Genomic DNA, 16,748 nt, shown 5'->3' with positions numbered 1-16,748 from the left:
GAGACCTGTGTTTTCTCATTTTATACATGATCATTAAGGACAGAATGTTCTATGACAGTTATTTTAGGAAACCTGTCTTTTAACGCTTCTACTGCATTTTGCAAACTATCTTTTTTTTTTTTCTATTTTGGCTATATTATGATTGAGTTGAGGCAAGGAGTATTTAAGTTTGTGACCCGGATGTTGTCTTTTCAGTTAGTCTGACTTCATGGTCAGACATTAGATTTCCCCTGGAAAGTCTGTGTTTTTTCTGAGACTGATGACTAAAACATGCTTCAGTGCTTAGATGAATCTTTGCAGGCATCTGCAGTTCCTTTTTTGGATTAAGTAATGTACTGCATGTGATATTCTCTGGAATTTTTTGTGCGAATTTAACTATATAGAGAAGATACTAACTTTTACTAGCTCTGCAAATTTTTCTTATTAGAGCTATTATTAAAATTATTGTTTGTTGTGTGTGTACAGAGATGAACAGGATTGCATGTTAGAACTTGGTTGTTTGAAAGTGACACAAGTATTTTGATGTCCTGTTTCTGAATCATTCTCTTTTACTTCAGCATGTTCTGTAAATACAGATTTATAGAAGTGTTTTCATAAATATCTGTAAATTCATTCTTACTTCCAAAAAACTATTGGAAACAGTCTGTGCTAGAGGGAAAGAAGTCTAGAAAAGCAGGATAAGAAGTTGAGTACGGTGTGAGCTTCAAAAGCAAGATGCTTACTATCGTTTCTGCTTTTAGGATTTAGAGAAGAGGTTGCAAATCCCAGAATTTCTGTAGACAGTGTGACACTGAAGGATTTTTTTTCAGTGGGCTTAATAGTTTGTGGCTCAGGTATTTCCTCTTGGAAATTTGTTCAGAAGCGCTGTGTACACTAAGGATTCTGAAAGTTCTCTGCTGGTGCTAACAAATACAGGCTTTCTAGGAAAAGTTTTATTGCCAACCGGTATTTTGCAGGAAGAGGAGAAGACATAGAGAAGTCACAACACTAGAGAAGCTAATAAGCCTCACCTTAGGTCACCACCTAGCATAGAAATATAAGCAGTTAGTGGTATTGGATGTGGAACTGATTGAAGAAGAGTTCAGAACTGTCTATTTCTGTCATGATTTTCTTACCCTTCTGTGAAGCAAAGAATATTACATCGTTTTTACTCCATAAGCTGGCTTAACACCCTTTGGATTGTTTTTTCAGTCTCAAATGCAGCGGGATCTTGGCCCATGACCGCAACATTAAGGTTGCAGTAACAGAAGAATTTCTCTATCACTTCCTCTAATTTTAATGCCGTATTCCAGAGTGCAGACTTAGGAATAAAGCCATTTTGCAAGTTCTTTGCAAGTTCTGACAAAAAAGTGTTCCTATTACATATTTGAAGACAAAACAACTTGCTGCTGCTTGTGAGACTGAAACAACCTTCTTTTTAGTCACAGGCTTGGTTCAGCTGAGTGATCTCCTCTGCTTGCTTTGGTGCATCCTATTAACAATTCCATAAGCACAAAAAATCTGTGCTGCTGGAGGTCTGGGGGGACCTGCAAACACACAGTGAATCATCCTTTCCATAAGCAGCATCTGAGGGACTGGATGACGCAGCTGTGGAGAGAACAAAAGAGATTTGTTCCCTCACACTGCACAGTGGCAGAGCTACATTCCTACCGTGTCCATCTTGCAGAGCAGCCTGGTCTTTCTGCGGTGGCCCTGAAACTCAATTTTCTCTAGAAAGAGGAGCAGTGATGGCCAGTTTTCTAGCTTGTTCTTATTTATGTACGACCAGATCTGTTCAGCGCTTTACGGTTCAGAAAATGGCGCACCCGAGGATGCCGTCGGCATCCTGTAACGTGTCCCGCGAGAAGCCTAGCTAAGAGCAAGGGGCAAGAGTGAGGCCGGAGAGATGCATGTGTGGGCTCCGAGGAGCTTGTTCTCCAGGTGCCCTTTCTTGTGCTGTAGGGAGAACATAATGCAACAAAGCCTAAAAATCACAATTACTCTTTCTACTGCCCATGAGATTTTGCCAGATCTTGTACGCCCAGGCCTGGAGCCTTTCAGCGGGAGAGCTGCACTTTCCCGTCTTCCGGCCTTCGCATTCGTTAGGGTTCCTCCACGTTCACCTCTTGGCGAAGCCGCGAGAAGGCCGCTCGTTAGAATGCGTGGAGCAGCCCCGGGGGAGCGGGGGGCCCCGCGCTGCTGGTTGCGCCGCGCCCCCGCTCCGCTGCGCGCTGGCCGGGGCAGGGGAGCCGCGCGGGGCGGGGGGAGGTGGGGGGGGCCGTGGGGGGGCCCGCGGCGGGCCGGGCGCTGCTGCGGCGCTGCACTGCGGGCGCGCGCCGTTGCCATGGGGAGCGCGGTTCGCACCGCAGGCAGGGCGGGGCCGCCGATTGGCTCGCGCGGGCTGTAAACACCGCGGCAGCCGCCAATGGGGGCCGGTGATGTCACCGCCCGGGCTCGCGGCTGGCCGCGCTGCTCACGTGTCGCCGCGGGCGGGGGGGCGGCCGGGGGGGCGGCCCGGGCTGCCGTCGCGGAGCGGAGCGGAGTGGGGGCGGGGCCCGCCCGGCCACGCTGTGCCGCGCCGTTCCCTGCCGCGCCGTTCCCTGCCGCGCCGCGCCCGCCGGACAATGGAAGGTGTCGGCCGCCGCCGCCTCCCGCCGCCGGTCGAGAGGGCGCCCGGGACCGCGCCCGGCTGCCCGGGACCGCGGGCCCCCGCGCCGTAGCGACGTGCGGCGGGGAGGGGCGGGGCGGGGCGGGGCGGGGAGGGGACGGTCCGAGCGCCGCGCGGGAGCCGCGGCGCGGGCCTCCCCTCGGCCGCTCGGTGCTGCGCGGGGCCGGCCGGCCGCCGCCGGAGGAGCGGCGACCGTTGGATGGGGCAAGTATTGCCGGCGCCGCCGTGCCCGAGCAGGGCGGGCGGCGGCGGGCGGCCGGGCGCGCCCTCGCCCTCGCCCTCGCCAGCGCCGCCGCCGCAGGGGGCCGCCCGCGGGGCCGCGGGAGGCGCGCGCTGAGCGGCGGAGCGCGCGGGCCCCTGTCGTTGGCCGCCGCAGCCCGGCGCGGAGCGGAGCGGAGCGGAGCGCGGCCCCTTCGCTCGGGAGCGCCGCGGCCGGCGACGGGGAGGCAGCGCGCGGAGGAGCCGCCCTGCTCTCGGGGCGCCGCCGGCCGGCGGGGCTGAAGCTCCCGAGGGCCCGAGTCCGGGCCCCGCCTCGGAGCCGGGGGGCTCTGCGCCCGACGAGACAAGGTGGCGCCGCCCGGTCCCCAGCGCAGCGTCGGCTTTGGATGGTGGTCCTGGCGCTGGGTTCCTCGCTGGCTGCCGGGGCGTTTGAGAGCTAGGAGAGGGGCGTTTGGATGCAGCCCTGGACGTCCGGGATCTGTTCAGAGCGTGCACCAGAGCAGTCGCCGTCACACGCTTCGGTACGAAACTGTGAACGTTTGCTAAAACCGTGGACAGGGCGTGGAGGATGTTGCCAGTGCCTAACAGACCAGTAACCTGCTTCTGACTCTGCTGGTTTTAAGCAGTTCGTATGGTCACCTCCCCTAGAAGGCTCTTCTGCCACAATTTTTTTATCATTACTCTTTTTTTGATTATATATTTTGTTTTGTTTTGTGGACTCACTTGCAACTTCAAATAAATTATTTACCGTTAAGGCAAAAAACAGTCACAGTTGAGTCATCTGAAGTTCTGAGACAGTATTCAGCCTGGTTTTGGTGAGGTGTGGGAACCACTCACCCTCGGCAGAAGAGGTGTGCTCTGTATTTATACAAAACGATTTAAGCATCTTCAGAGTCGTCTAAGTGCTGGACCACGCTGCCTGGCTGTCTCCGAGTCAGCCGCTGGTCAGCGTTCTTGCGGGTGTCCTGGTCTTAGTCTGGCCAGGTAAATGCTGCTGTGCATCTGCATGTTGTCCTTTGACTCCAGCTTGTGGGCAGTTTCTGTATAGCGCCTGGCTCCTGGCTGCTGAACAGGCATGCTTCGTGTCTCAGCATCGTCTTCTGGTGGGGTTTCGGTTTTTGGTTTTTTTTTTTTTTTGAAACATGCTGCTGAGCACTAGTCTATCTAGTGCCGTCACAGAAGTACGGGAGAAGGCACAGCTGAGACTCCAGCCTGAGCTGCAGTAAGACAGCGGAACTCCAGCTGGCTCTGAGAATGCAGAAGACAACGACCGGATCTCGGGGTGAGCCTGCTGTATCTGCCCCTGCTGCAGGGAGCTGTACGGGATGCCGGCTGGAGCTCCACTGATGCCTTTGTAAACTCTCAGGTCAGTCCTCTAATCCTGGATGGTGTCAGCTTATTTGCCTTGAGGCAGGCAGCGGTACAAAGGGGTCCAGGTCCTCCACCCTTTGCAGGCAGATGCGCAAACGCGATGAAGTACTCCTTCCAGTAAGTACTGCAGGATGATATATAATGCAACACTTGTTTGCGTTTAAGTCTGTATATCCCCAAGTTGCTTCTGTGCTGTCCCTCACTCTGCTGTACTTAGGATGTGAATGCACACCTTTCTAAGCCTGCTGTTCCTCCTCCTTCCTCTCCCTGTGTCCCCAGCTGTGGGACTTTGCTGTGTTTCCATCTACTTAGCCTCCCTTGTTGGTCCCCAAACCTTCCAAGGTGATGTTATAATGCAGACTGAGTGTTTTGAGGGCACTTTCATTGTAGCAGCATGCACACAGAAGAAATGATGGTATTGTAACAATGCCTCTAGTTCGTAATTTCATAATTTAGTTGGTACAGTGTATGATGAGGGAAGTAGCCCAAGCCTTTCCTGAGGAATTTAGGAATACTTTAAGCACATGCCGGTTCTGTGCCAGGTTATTGCAAAACTTTCTTTGCAGGGCACTTCATCAAAAAGAGTAGGACTAGAAAGGGGACTTCAGGAGATCACGTAGGCCACTCCCAGTCTAGAGATGGTATAAATATACATGGACCACGCCTGACTGGTGTCTGACTTCTTGAAAACTTCCAGTGAAGGAGATCTCAGTCTCCTCTGCTGACTAATCTAGTATTTCACATTTTTTTGTACCTTGCAGTATATCTAATTTTGCAGCAAATGGATATCATTTTATTTTATTTTGTCCCTCAGTCTGGTGATGTGTGGGTGAAAACTTTTTCCTGAGTTTTCATTTTTTTATGAGTGAAAACTGAGGTCAATTTTTTTTACTTGATTTACAGTACCATAGCACCTAGAGTCCCATGAGGTGCTTTTGCTGCCTGCAGCTCCTTCAGGGTGTTCCTCTTGGAGGAATCTCCGTGAGCGGTGGGTAGCACAGTGCCGGTGAGCAGCAGAGCAGCATGCCCCCTTAGACTTGCTTTTTGCATGTATGTAAAACCATGTCTTTCATAGTGTAGGCACTTACAGGAAAGCACAGCAAATTTCTGAGCTGAGATGTGCAGGGTGACTCCAGACAAGCAGCTGTTTTTATACAAAATACTGACTAGCGCAGGCAGTAACATCTTTAGCACTGTGACCTTCTTTTAATACCCTGAGTTCACCTGGCATCTCTAAAATCTTCCACAGTTTGCTGAAGTAGCTGTTCCTGGACACTGTGAAAATCTCACTGTCCCCGAGCTTAAGGGAAGAGAAGTCTGAAGAAAAAGCAGAACATTATCCCTGTTGGTGTAAAGACTACCACCTGGGGAGAAACTCATCCCATCTCACCTCCTTCTCCTCTTCTTTAGATTAAAACGAAAGAAGAGGAAAGTACCATCTTTGGGGGGAGTATTGGCTGCTGGGGATGGGAGGGTGGAACAGGGTAATCCCCAGGTGGCATGGGATCCATAGCTGAAGTCCTGCAGCATGGGGAAAAGTAAGGAAAAATGTTACTGGTAGGTGCAAACAATGACAATGGTTGTATATTGCTTAAAAAGAACGATAAAGATTATATATGCAAGTCTTGATTATTTCAGCATTCGTGCCAATACCTGGTAGTATTTATTTCTTCTGTTAAAGCATAGGCCTTCTTTAGCTAGCTATCCCTTAGGCTCAGGGTATAAATGCAGTGTTTTCCTCATTTTGTGCCTCAGTAGTTGTGGCATTTCTCACTAATCAAGATGCTTGGGAGGTGTTCTACCTCACTAGCAGAGATGTGCATATGTCTTCAAATATTAAGTAGAAATTTTAAGTGTTTTAATTTGCTGCTAGAGACCATAGTCTATAATCTCTTACTGTTTAACAGACCTTTTTGTAAGATGTGCCAAGACTGCTACTGAAGTTTATTTTCAGAAATATTTGTTTCTGCAGCGACAGCTCTTCAGAAATAAGTACTGAACCGCATCAAATTGACACTGTGTTATGGAAGGTGTTCAGGGTTTTTACTGTATAGAAGGACTGAGCAGGACTTTATAAGCAAGTGACAGATTATTTGTAAAATAGGAACAGAGCACTGGCACTCACAGTAATGAAGTGTCCTAGACTGTTTCCATCCTCGCCTACAGCTTGTATTGGATGAGAGAGTCTGGTATGTCTGACGTGCTCTGGAAAACAGAAAAATGTCTTTGCACTGCATTTTTTTTACGGTGCAGTTGCGCTGTGGAATGGTCTTAGTCATGCTCAGCTGTTGCACTTGCTAGACTCAGTCTGCGTCTTTTCGTACAGCTAATGTTGTAATATAGAAACTGCCGTTAAAGAAACTGCACGTGCTGGGGGGCCAGTGATTGATCCAGAGTGGATTCTTAACTCTCAGTACTTAAACTTGGTACTTGGGGACATATGCAGATGTCACAGAACCAAACACTGTCAACTGAGTGGTAGACAACCACCAACAATAATTCCAGCCTGGGCAGATACTGCCCCAATGGAATATGCAGGAGAGATCGCTGACTTCCGTTGTTAGTCCTCCTGCTCAAATACCGTCTGTTGTTCAGCTTGCACGGTGTGGTGGAAAAGCAGCCTTGCAGATGAGAATGCAAGAGAAAGCAAGTGGTATAGACACTACTGGCTGCTAAGGATTGCTTTAAATTTTTTTCTCCCAGTGAAGCGATATCTCTCTCCTCTGTAGTAGTTCTGACTGTGCTGCCATGTTAGGGGTGGTACAGCCAAAGTTTCTTAATGGTTGAAGCTATTTTGGCAGAAGAAGGAAAGAAAGGAGAGATCCTGCTGGAAATGTAATACAGAGATTTCAGAGGAGAACAGACGTGTCTAATAAAGCAGTGTGCACTGATTAGAAAAGCAACTCTTTATGATAATTTCTTTAACTTTTCCTGTCAGGCAGAGGAGGTCTTCTTACTTGCTACTGTACTCTATATACCATATACTATATTCTTTTACCTCAAAATCTGCATCATCGTAGGCGTTTTAGGTAACAGACTGTGCATCCTGCAAGTAGCCTGGTAGCTCTGTGACAAGTGTGCTGTAGCCCTGGCAAGGGCACCTGCTAACAGCAGGGTTTGCTGCAGCCTGTGGCTTCTGCAGCAGGTAGTGAGCGCTCAGCCACCAGTCAGCATTAGTATCTGTGATGAAGCTGTGCGGGAGGGGGGCCTCCTTCACAAGCCGGGCCGACGCCTTCCCAAGCAAGCTGTTCAGCGGCAACCGAGAGGTAGAGTGAAGAAAGAGCATTTGTTACTGATGGACCTTGCAGCAGAGTGGCAACGAGTTGTATTAAACTTCAGGTTCTTGAGGGTTAGATTGCAGGAGGAGGAAAGAGCAGGAAAGAGTTGAAGATTTTCCCTATTTATTAATGTCATACTTGCTTACAAGTATCAATGAATAAAACCCAGGAAGGCCCATGTGTCCACTCAGTGATCCTCTGGGTTCTAACCAGATGCGTATCTGGCTAGTAATTCTGGCTTGTTGGTTGGGTGGTTTTAAAAGCCGACCTCAGTGGAAATGTTTTAGAGAAAATTGTATTCTCGTGAAGTCCCATCCATCACAAAGTTTCTTCTCGACCAGTTGACAATATTTTCCCTAGTTACTCTTATTGAGGAATTTCCCTTGATCACCTCCTGGACTGTTTTTTCAAGAGTGAAGCTTGGGAAGTTTAGAAGTAACTGTAGCTAGAGATAGTTGGCCCGGGTGCCTAGTTTGTCGTGTCCAAATGCTATAGACTGTCAGAATTGCATACTAGAACTCGTTCAAATTTAGTAGTATTTTTTCTCCCCCTGGAAGTACTTCTTTTTCTGCCGTTCTGTTAAGTGTCACTGCAGTGGCCAGAATATTGTGAAGTGAAATTGCCCTACCTGAACGTACCTGTTTCTTTTGGCAGCAGAAAAACTGTCTCAGCCCCACTTGGACGATGCGAAAGATTTAAGTAGAAGATGTTAGATGCCCGTTACTGAAGTGCAGGCTTCTGAAGAGCAGTAGGTGGTACTGGCTTAGATGATAACTTTGTCTTTTGTTCAGGACTTGGGTAACTGTATAGCCTAGAAAAGTTCTACGTGACAGCACCAGTAGTGGAGTTGCGGGTGGTCACCGGGCCATGCAGACTTAAGCACAGGAGCTGAGCATGCTGCTTTACTCCGTCTTTGCTAACATGTCATTTACTACGTTTCCTCAGGACATAGGACTGCTGGAGAGTGAGCACCACTGTGTGAGTGAAGGGTGGTGATTTGAGCCGGTGCCCCCAGAACAGGAACAATGCTGTTGCCGCCTCGCGTAGCTCAGAGAAGAGCGCGCCGTGTGTGAAGTAACGCAGTGTCTTTGGAGCGTGTGTTTAGAAGATGGGGAGGGCTGCGTAGAAGCGAGCTGTCAAAGGTGGTATGTGAAACGTTTGAGGTGTAAATGAGTTCTGCAGCATGGGCATTTCCCCCAAACTTGGTGCTTGTTTTCCCCATACCATTTAGAGTGGTGACTGTCCTTGTTGGAAGTGAAAGCTGAGTGTCTTGTCTCCCACAGGTAGCATCACGCGACCGAACGGCAGAGCGAACGGGGCAGCCGAGGTTACTCCAGTTCTGGGGTCAGCCAGCAGCTGCTACTGCCACAGTCTCTGCCAGTCTGCTTGAGCGGAGCCGATGTGACCGTTTTGGATTCTGCCAGACAAGACATTTCTGATGAAATTCTGATTATGAAATGCATTTCTTTTGCCAGATTTCCCAAAATTACGGAGCCGGGCATGCTGATTGAATGTAGAGTGTCCTTTGGTAGTTTTGCAGGAAAGTTAGGGCAGACAACTTACTATATGGCTGTTCAGGTGCTGTGAGAAAAAGATTGAAAGCTATTATTTTTCAGTTGATTTTTCAGACTCCCCCTTGTACCTGTGTAATTACTTTCTTCTTAAGGAAGGCAAGTAAGTTAATGGTGTTAGGAGCTTGTAAGTCGTTCTGAAGTGCTCCAGGATTACATTGCAGGGTAGGTCTTTCTAGATGGGCTCAGATCAGAAGAGCAGTGGGATCCTCGTGTACCTTTCAGCCAGTTTTCATGCACTGAAGAACAAGTAGAAGACACCCCGATAAAGCTCTGAAAGTTCCTTGTCTGAACACACAGGCTCTGGTGTGTCTTCTGCAAGAGTCCCTTTCCTCATTTGTAAGGGCTCTGGTCCCAGGGGCAGCAGGGGCTTGCAGAAGAAGGTAATGTGTGACATACGCTGAATCGGTCGTTGTATCGGTCATTCTCCTGATGTTTCTCACTGTGGAAAACTGCCACCAGGTCTGTTGTTCAGGAACTATTCTCAGACCTTTAGAATTAGATGCTGTGGTAGGGAGCTGATTCTTTTTTTTTTTTTATTTATTTTTTTGGTCTCAGTGCACTATATGTCTTAGAGCTTTGCTTTGGGTGGGACGTGCCCACCTGACCCAGTGGCCTCCAAAATATCACTATGATGGGGGAAAACAGCCTGGCCTGACAGGAACCCACATGCGCCTTAAAACACTTCTTGTCTTTGGGAAGCAGAGAAAGTTTGAGATAACATGCCTGCGAGCTCTGTGCTCCCCAGAACGGGGGAATACATCCCGGTGTGAATGGGGCATGTTCATGTGTTTGTACGTCCCTGAGGAGAGCTGCTGTGACCTATTCCCGGTTACCAGTAACCCGTGATCTTCAGGTTACGCGCGCTCTCAGGAGAGCTGCGGAACAGAGAGTGATCCATAAAGTTCCCCGTATATTTTCTGGGTGTTAAATTATTTCATTCCCTTAAGATGTTCCATTGTTTCCTGTTATCCAGGTTCCCTTCACGGAGAGTTTTACCTGCATCTTAATTTGTGCACAGTGTTGTGTAGTTGTTACTGTATAAACAGAAGCTGTGATCGGTTTTTGTAACGTTTTCTGAAGTTGGGGCTTTCTTCAGCGGCAGAGACATTAAGCAGAGAACATGACATTATTCGTTCCAGTAGCTCCTCTTGTAACAAAAGCAAACAAGTCGCAGTCACATACTTCTCTGTAAATCTGATTTTTAACTGAACTTGTGTGTCCGTGAGCAGTCGCATCCAGTATATAATCATGCATGTTTCCTGTAGTAACTGTTACCTGCTTGCATGGGGGAAAAAAGATGAGGAAGTATTTTGAAGTGCTGCATACTGTAGTAAGGAGTTGTCACAAGCTCTTAGCAGGCACTGTAAGTTTCCCAGTAAAAGTGCTTTTACAATCACAAGCAAAATTATATGTAGTTTAAATTAAATCTGTTTAGGTTTTTACTGGGGAATTTCTGATCTGCTTCACTGAAGGACACTAGAGGAGAAAGCGGAGGTGTGGTTCCATGCCACCTTTCTCTGGGGGTAAAACTGGAGTTAAAAGAACCGCTCCCTCTAATTCCTCTGTTCGTTCCATTTCCCATTCCCTGTATCTCCTGTGGTGGCTAGTAGAGTTGTTTGTACAGGTCTGCTCTACATTAATCAGTAAAGTGATCTGTGCTTAAAAAAACCCACCGTCAAACAGTTTAAACCAGTCCTGCCAAAAGAAACTAACAGAGATCCCTATCCTGGTTCACTCGGTGTCAGCATTGCACATATACCCTCCGTAGCTCTGTAAAATGCTAACTGATGTAAATAATCATTCATTCTTAAAAGACTTCTGCTGGAGTAGTTTTGCATCTCCAGAAGTATTTTATTCGTAACTTGCTGTAATTACTGTAATTAGTAGTAAGCTTCCTGTGAACACACATTACAAAGAAGCTCATTCTAGATTCAAAGGATGGTTCAGATTTTAGGGAAATGAAAAAGAGATTTGATTTCTCTGGATTCAAACTAATTTCTTAGTACAGGTCAAAATCTGGTCAAGCAGCTCTTCCCATTCTCTCCCTGCTGAAAGAGTTAAGTTCCTTTCAGACTCTTTGCACTGTGGAATGGCCCAGCCCTGACACAGCTCTGGGGAAAAAAAAAAGTTTTCTTTTCTTTTCTTATGGACCCTGCCAAGAAATATCACCACAAAGAGTTTTTCTGCATTTCCTAAGTTTGCTTTTGAGTCCATGGACTAACTTGTCACTCCCCTGTGAAAAGCTCAGCCTTGTGAGGGCTGAATGCCTTAGAATTCCCACTAAAGACAGGAGAAGTAAAAATGGGCTTGTGAGTGGTGGAATAGATCCCCTAAGTTAATACATGATCCAAAGGGTTGCATTTGGGGACTACGGAGTTTCACAGAATGCACAGGGGAAAGGAGTGAAATGCATGAGTTGATGCATGTGTGGAGCTCCTTCAGGTAGCCCCTTCGGATCTCAAAAGCTTCAAAATTTCCATCAGATCAAAGCAGTTGCTTGTGGAAAACTTCTGTAAGACCAGACTTTCTCTTCCTTTGCTTTAGTTCAGTCTCTCCATGGAATAGGCCCTTGCTGGCTAGAGCCACCACTCTTTCTGTAACGTTAAGGAATAATGGCGAGAGATCATTTTGAATGATTTTTATGTTAAATTTGAAAAAGAAGGATTTCCAGAAAAGATAAAAGGTCCAGAATGTTTTCTGTTGGTTATGAGGCATCTCAGAGATACAGAAATATAGTTGTTTTCACCATCTTTGGTGGAGGCAGCCTTTAAGAATGGTTTTGGAAGCCCACAAAGCCTGTGAAGTTTAGATTTCAAATTATTCCACACTGACAAAACATGTACAGGACTTTGTATCCTGCCCTAGGTCTAAAAGAAGGGTGTTGAAACAGATGGAAGTATGTGACAAAAGAGAACTTGGTTAAGGCACAGATGTCACTGACAGAAGGCATGGAGAGAACACCGGGATTTTGTTTGTTTGTTTTTATTGTTTTATTGGGGGTTTTTTTGAGGAGTGTCAGCAATAGTGAGAGAGCATCTTTAAAGAATGTGTCAACTGTTGTTTCTTAAACAGTATTATAATGTCTCTTCAAATGTATCAGTAACAGAAAAACTCAGGTTTGACTCGCAAAAGATTCTGAAATTTGATTAGCAAAAGCAAAGTCCTTACAGAAATCCCTAAACATGTGGATATGCTTGTACCCACATGCATCTTTGCTGCATTCGGGAGTTAGGGTGTTTCCAGTGCAAGAAATCGTGCTAAGCGTGAGCAGTTTAGATTACCCGTATAATGTAGCATAAGCAAAGCTGATTTTCACAACTTGATTTGTATGCTGTTGAGTCTTTGTCTGCAGTGCCCTGTGACATGCTTGTCACCCGATCCTGTGTTGACTATAGAAGATAAGAACGTGGAAGCTGTGTTCTTGTAACTTCGTTGCCTGCCAAGTAGGTGGTCTACACAAGCTCCTGAAGCGATGAAGACAGAAAAGACTTTGACTAGCAAAATATAAGATAATAAGGGAAAAATGGTCTTGGACTTCTCAGGGCGATACCTGCAATGTTCAACCCTATAACCCTGATAGCACATATCTTCATTATTGCAAGGGAAATTGTATAACTTCAACCTTTTTCTTTTTTAATTTGTGCTTCATTTTCGTCTCGTTTTGTTGTTTGGGTTTTGACAGCAATGCTTTTTTGGCAGTTAGGGTTTTCATAGGAGAACACTTTGGTGTACGTGACGCCAAAGGAATTTATTACAGAAACACCGTATGTGAAGAATTTTGCCATTTCTGTCAGTTACGGCTTTGTTTTAGCTGCTCAGATGGCAAGTTTAATCACATGGAAAAATGGCAGCGTAGAGATACTTTCTCTGTCAGTGCACCGCTTAACATGTTTGCTGCTTGGAGCTTTCTAATACCTGCTAGACACTGAAGAGGCTCCATTGCTCCCTTCACTGTATGCTGGAGAATTAGAGCTCCAGAATGTTTAATTCCACTTCCCTTTTTACCAGCGTCTCTCTGACCTGCCTGTAGACTGAGCAGCAGTTTGCAACCACCTATAAAAAACACCAGTGTTTTTGTAAGGTGCTGAAGGGTACGGGTGTAAGACTGCAGTGAGTTTCTAGTGTCTGTCCTTCGGACGCCTGTTAAGTCAAACAGATACTTTGTGTTGCCGGCAGACTGGTAGTCCTGTCCTAAATACTTCTCAGGAGCACTGTCCAAGTGCCTGAACAGGAATACTTGGGAGGACTGGATGCTGTTTCAGATTGTCTTCTGTTTCCTGAGAAAAGTTCCCGTCTTCTCTTTCTTTGTTTCCGTGTTCTCGCGTGGGGATGGCGATACTGACAGGCCTCCCCTTTAGCACCTTTGATCCTCTGCTGAGAAGTGTCCAGGAAGTGCTCAGTTGTCAGCTGCTCCATCAGGAAAGACGGGGGCCTCACGCATTAAAGCCAACAGAGGCTACATCCTTAAAGAAGAGTCTGGAAAACTGACACAAGCGTGGGGTCCCCCCTTTCTGTTCCACAGCACTTTCAGTTAGAAAAAAGAAGGAAAAAAAAAAGTAATCTTCACAATGTAATTTTGTACCTAACTGGAATTATTTTCTCCTGCTGCTTCTGACTGTACAGAATAATTATTCTCTTTTGACAATTACATGGAACGAGTCCCTGCAGTAAGGAAGCATTATAAAAGCCTGGGGCTTATTGCCCTATAGTAACAGTTTGACATAAATTTCTTCTTATTTTTAAAAAGGTGCAACTTTCCTCCAGTCGTGATTGGAAACTCAGATGTGATACCTGGTGTGTGTTCCTTCTCTTAGCTGCTAATAAAATAAAGTGCTGGCAGTCCAGCTAGACAGGGCATTAAATGTGTAAACTGATATGCCATTAGCCTCTGCGGCAGACGTGGCTGCTTCTCCCGTTGGGTGAGTCGCCGTGGCTGTTTGACACGGGCTTGTGGTGGGAGGGGTTGGCTTGGTGACGCCAGGTCGCTGTCGGTCTCTGCAGCATACGTGCTCCGCATGGTGACGGGGAGGGAGGAGGCAGTGACATGGACTGCACTGCAGCACACTGCAGCACTGCCGGAACAAAGACTCGCTGGGAAAACACAGCTTCTGTTGGGGCTGTGTGCCGACCGCAGTTGAGACAGGGCGTTGAGACTGCCTCTGCTTTATGACAGGCTGTTTCCTCATGTAACTGTCAGCTGCTTTCCCAGAGGCTCTGCAGTTAACAGAACAGCTGAACTATTAATAACGAACTAATAATAAATGTTAGTGTTTTGGACTAGGCAAGAGAAGACAGCAGTGAGTTCATCTCTGAAATGGGGCTAGAGGTGGGTAGCTGGTCACACTCCTTTGCCCTAGGTCTCGAGCAATTGGGGTGGGATATTGAATTCCAGCCCCTTTGGAGCTGCCCGGGAAGGAGCTGTCTGAGCTCTGCACCCACTGTCAAAGCGTGGCAGCTTTTGGGGGAGAGGGCATGCATGTAGCCAGTGGACCTGAGCTGTCTCTTGTCAGTGCTCTGCACATGGTCACATATGCCAAGAGATTGATGTGTCTCTAATACTCTCTAACGCAAGTTGTGTCTTCCTGGGTGTAGTATGTTGGATGCTTTGTCTATCAAGCGGAAGGTCAGCAGGTGAAACAGCTGCCATCTCCCTGACAAATGGTTAAGTAAAAAAGGTTTTGCTGCATTTTAAATGGTGTGAGTGTTCTTCCTATGATTGTACATTGCAGAAACAGTGCAGTCAGTGTGAGATAGTTGATGCCTGATGTTTGGTCCAAGGAGAACCTAACACAGTGGGTCTAGCATGTGGGAGCTGTTCTTCAGTGTTGACTATGTTTAGTTTTACTCCAGCTTTATGCACCATGGCACTACTGGAAGCAAGCAACAAACTTGTTGAGGAGCAAGTACTCCTGCAACATCCCAGGAAAGACTCTGCATGAAACCAGGTTACTCAGAGAAGACTTTCTCTTTTAAAACCTGATCAGTTCATTTTCATGCACAGATTCCCGTTACTGTCAGCAGGCTTTGTTTTTGGAGTTACTGCTGCTCTGCACTACCACATCATGTCCATGGGTACAAGAAACCAGCCAGGATGAGGGCTGTCTTCCCAGCAGTTTATTATATTCACTGTTAGCATGATAGCAAGATGCATGGAATCCTCCCTATCCAAGAAATTATTCTGTAGCATGATTTAGTGTGGATTAGGAAGAAATTATCTCTGATCCCTGCAGTTGTAATGGAGATACGTAATGTCCGTGGAGGGTGTCCTAGGCTCTGTAGCTAATGCAGGAAGATCTTCCAGACATCCGGCCTCCCACCCCACAGGTGCCCTCACATCAACGGCCTGAAGCTTCTCCTTGGGGATCACAAGACAAAAAGTGTTTGCTGCCACTCAAACTGCATTGACTCAGCCTGCACACAAAAGGATTGACTGGGTTTATCTCTACAGTCTCAGGTTTAGCAGTGTCCTATTATTAGCCTATCTAAATATCTCTGCTTCACAGTTCAGGCTCTTAACGCTAGACTACAGTGCAAGGAGAAGAAAAAAACAACGTTGCCTCCTAACTTCTGCAGAGACTAGAGGGCTCACTGATTGTACTACTTTTCAGAGGGATGTTACTGAGTTATCAGTGCCCATACTCTGTGATTTCAGGCAGTCCTGTTTCAGGCACTTGGCTGAAGTTGTTTTCCAAGAAATGGAGTCTGTCAGATCTGGGAAGGAGCAAGTACCTCTTTAAAGGCTCCTTGTCCCAAGCATAGAAGGAAGCAAAGCAGTCTTTTTCCTCCAGGTACCTTTATTACACAGTTTCGGGAGACAAGCCAAGCTGAATTCAGGTCTCCTAAAAAAGTGGGGGGATTAGATAATACTTGACTCTAAAATCTAGAGTATTTTGACAGATGTGATCCTACTGAAACCCTTTCTGAATGGTTATGTTTGCTTAGGGCTTACTCTCACTTCTGTTTTCAAAGAAGTTGCATTATCCCAATCCGTTATTGTGTGGATACAGCTAGAATCACAAAGGGAGATGTAAAGGAAAATGTGACTTTTAACAGCTTAGATCTGAGAGGGCAGTACGACTAGAAGGCAGTCACCTGGGGAGAAGGGTCTTCTGACAGGGAAGTACAGGAACTGGGGAGGGAAGAAGTGGTGGGGAGGGGGCATGTCGGAATCTCTCCTCTGTATCTGTTACTCGCAATGGTTCTGTTTTAGGTGGATCACCAGCTGTCTGAAAGGAGCATTTGACTTGCAAGAAGTGCGAAGAAGTAGTAGGATAGCCTTCACTTTAGCGGTGTGGAAGGGATCCATCTTCTGCCTGGCAAACGGGGGTGTGCTGCTGTAGGATGCAGACACCCAGATGGATGTCCAGAATTCATTTGTGTTTTTCCAAACTCTCCAGCTTTGTCAAATTTGTCGTGGGGGATTGTGGTTTCGATTTTTCCTTCTCTTTCCTTTACAGCAATTTTCTAGGATTTCAAATTCCTGCAGCAGCACTTTGAAAGTGGCAGGATGCTGCAGGGCAGCTCTGTTCCTATGCATTACCAAGTAGAGCAAATCTTTTGCATGATTTCCAGGACTGTCGTTTGTGGCTTTCTGCAGTAGGCTGCCAAAAACAGAGCTTGCTTTCCATGGAAATATCCTGATTCTGCCTTTCTTCAACC

General features: G+C 47.0%; 1 protein-coding gene and 1 long non-coding RNA gene across 10 annotated transcripts in view; both read left to right on the top strand.

The window, feature by feature from the left end:
• Window positions 1–16,748, top strand: part of CAMTA1 (calmodulin binding transcription activator 1) — a 435,941-nt gene that overhangs the window by 387,275 nt on the left and 31,918 nt on the right. The gene's annotated exons all lie outside the window — the stretch shown is intronic.
• On the top strand, window positions 2,492–16,744 carry LOC135330717 (uncharacterized). Its single transcript, XR_010392774.1, has 3 exons — window positions 2,492–4,148; window positions 4,233–4,354; window positions 8,461–16,744. It is a non-coding gene; the product is annotated as an uncharacterized LOC135330717 (long non-coding RNA).

This window comes from Dromaius novaehollandiae, chromosome 24, assembly GCF_036370855.1.
Source record: "Dromaius novaehollandiae isolate bDroNov1 chromosome 24, bDroNov1.hap1, whole genome shotgun sequence".
Taxonomy (NCBI): Eukaryota; Metazoa; Chordata; class Aves; order Casuariiformes; family Dromaiidae; genus Dromaius; species Dromaius novaehollandiae.
This window is presented reverse-complemented; position numbering and strand designations above follow the sequence as displayed.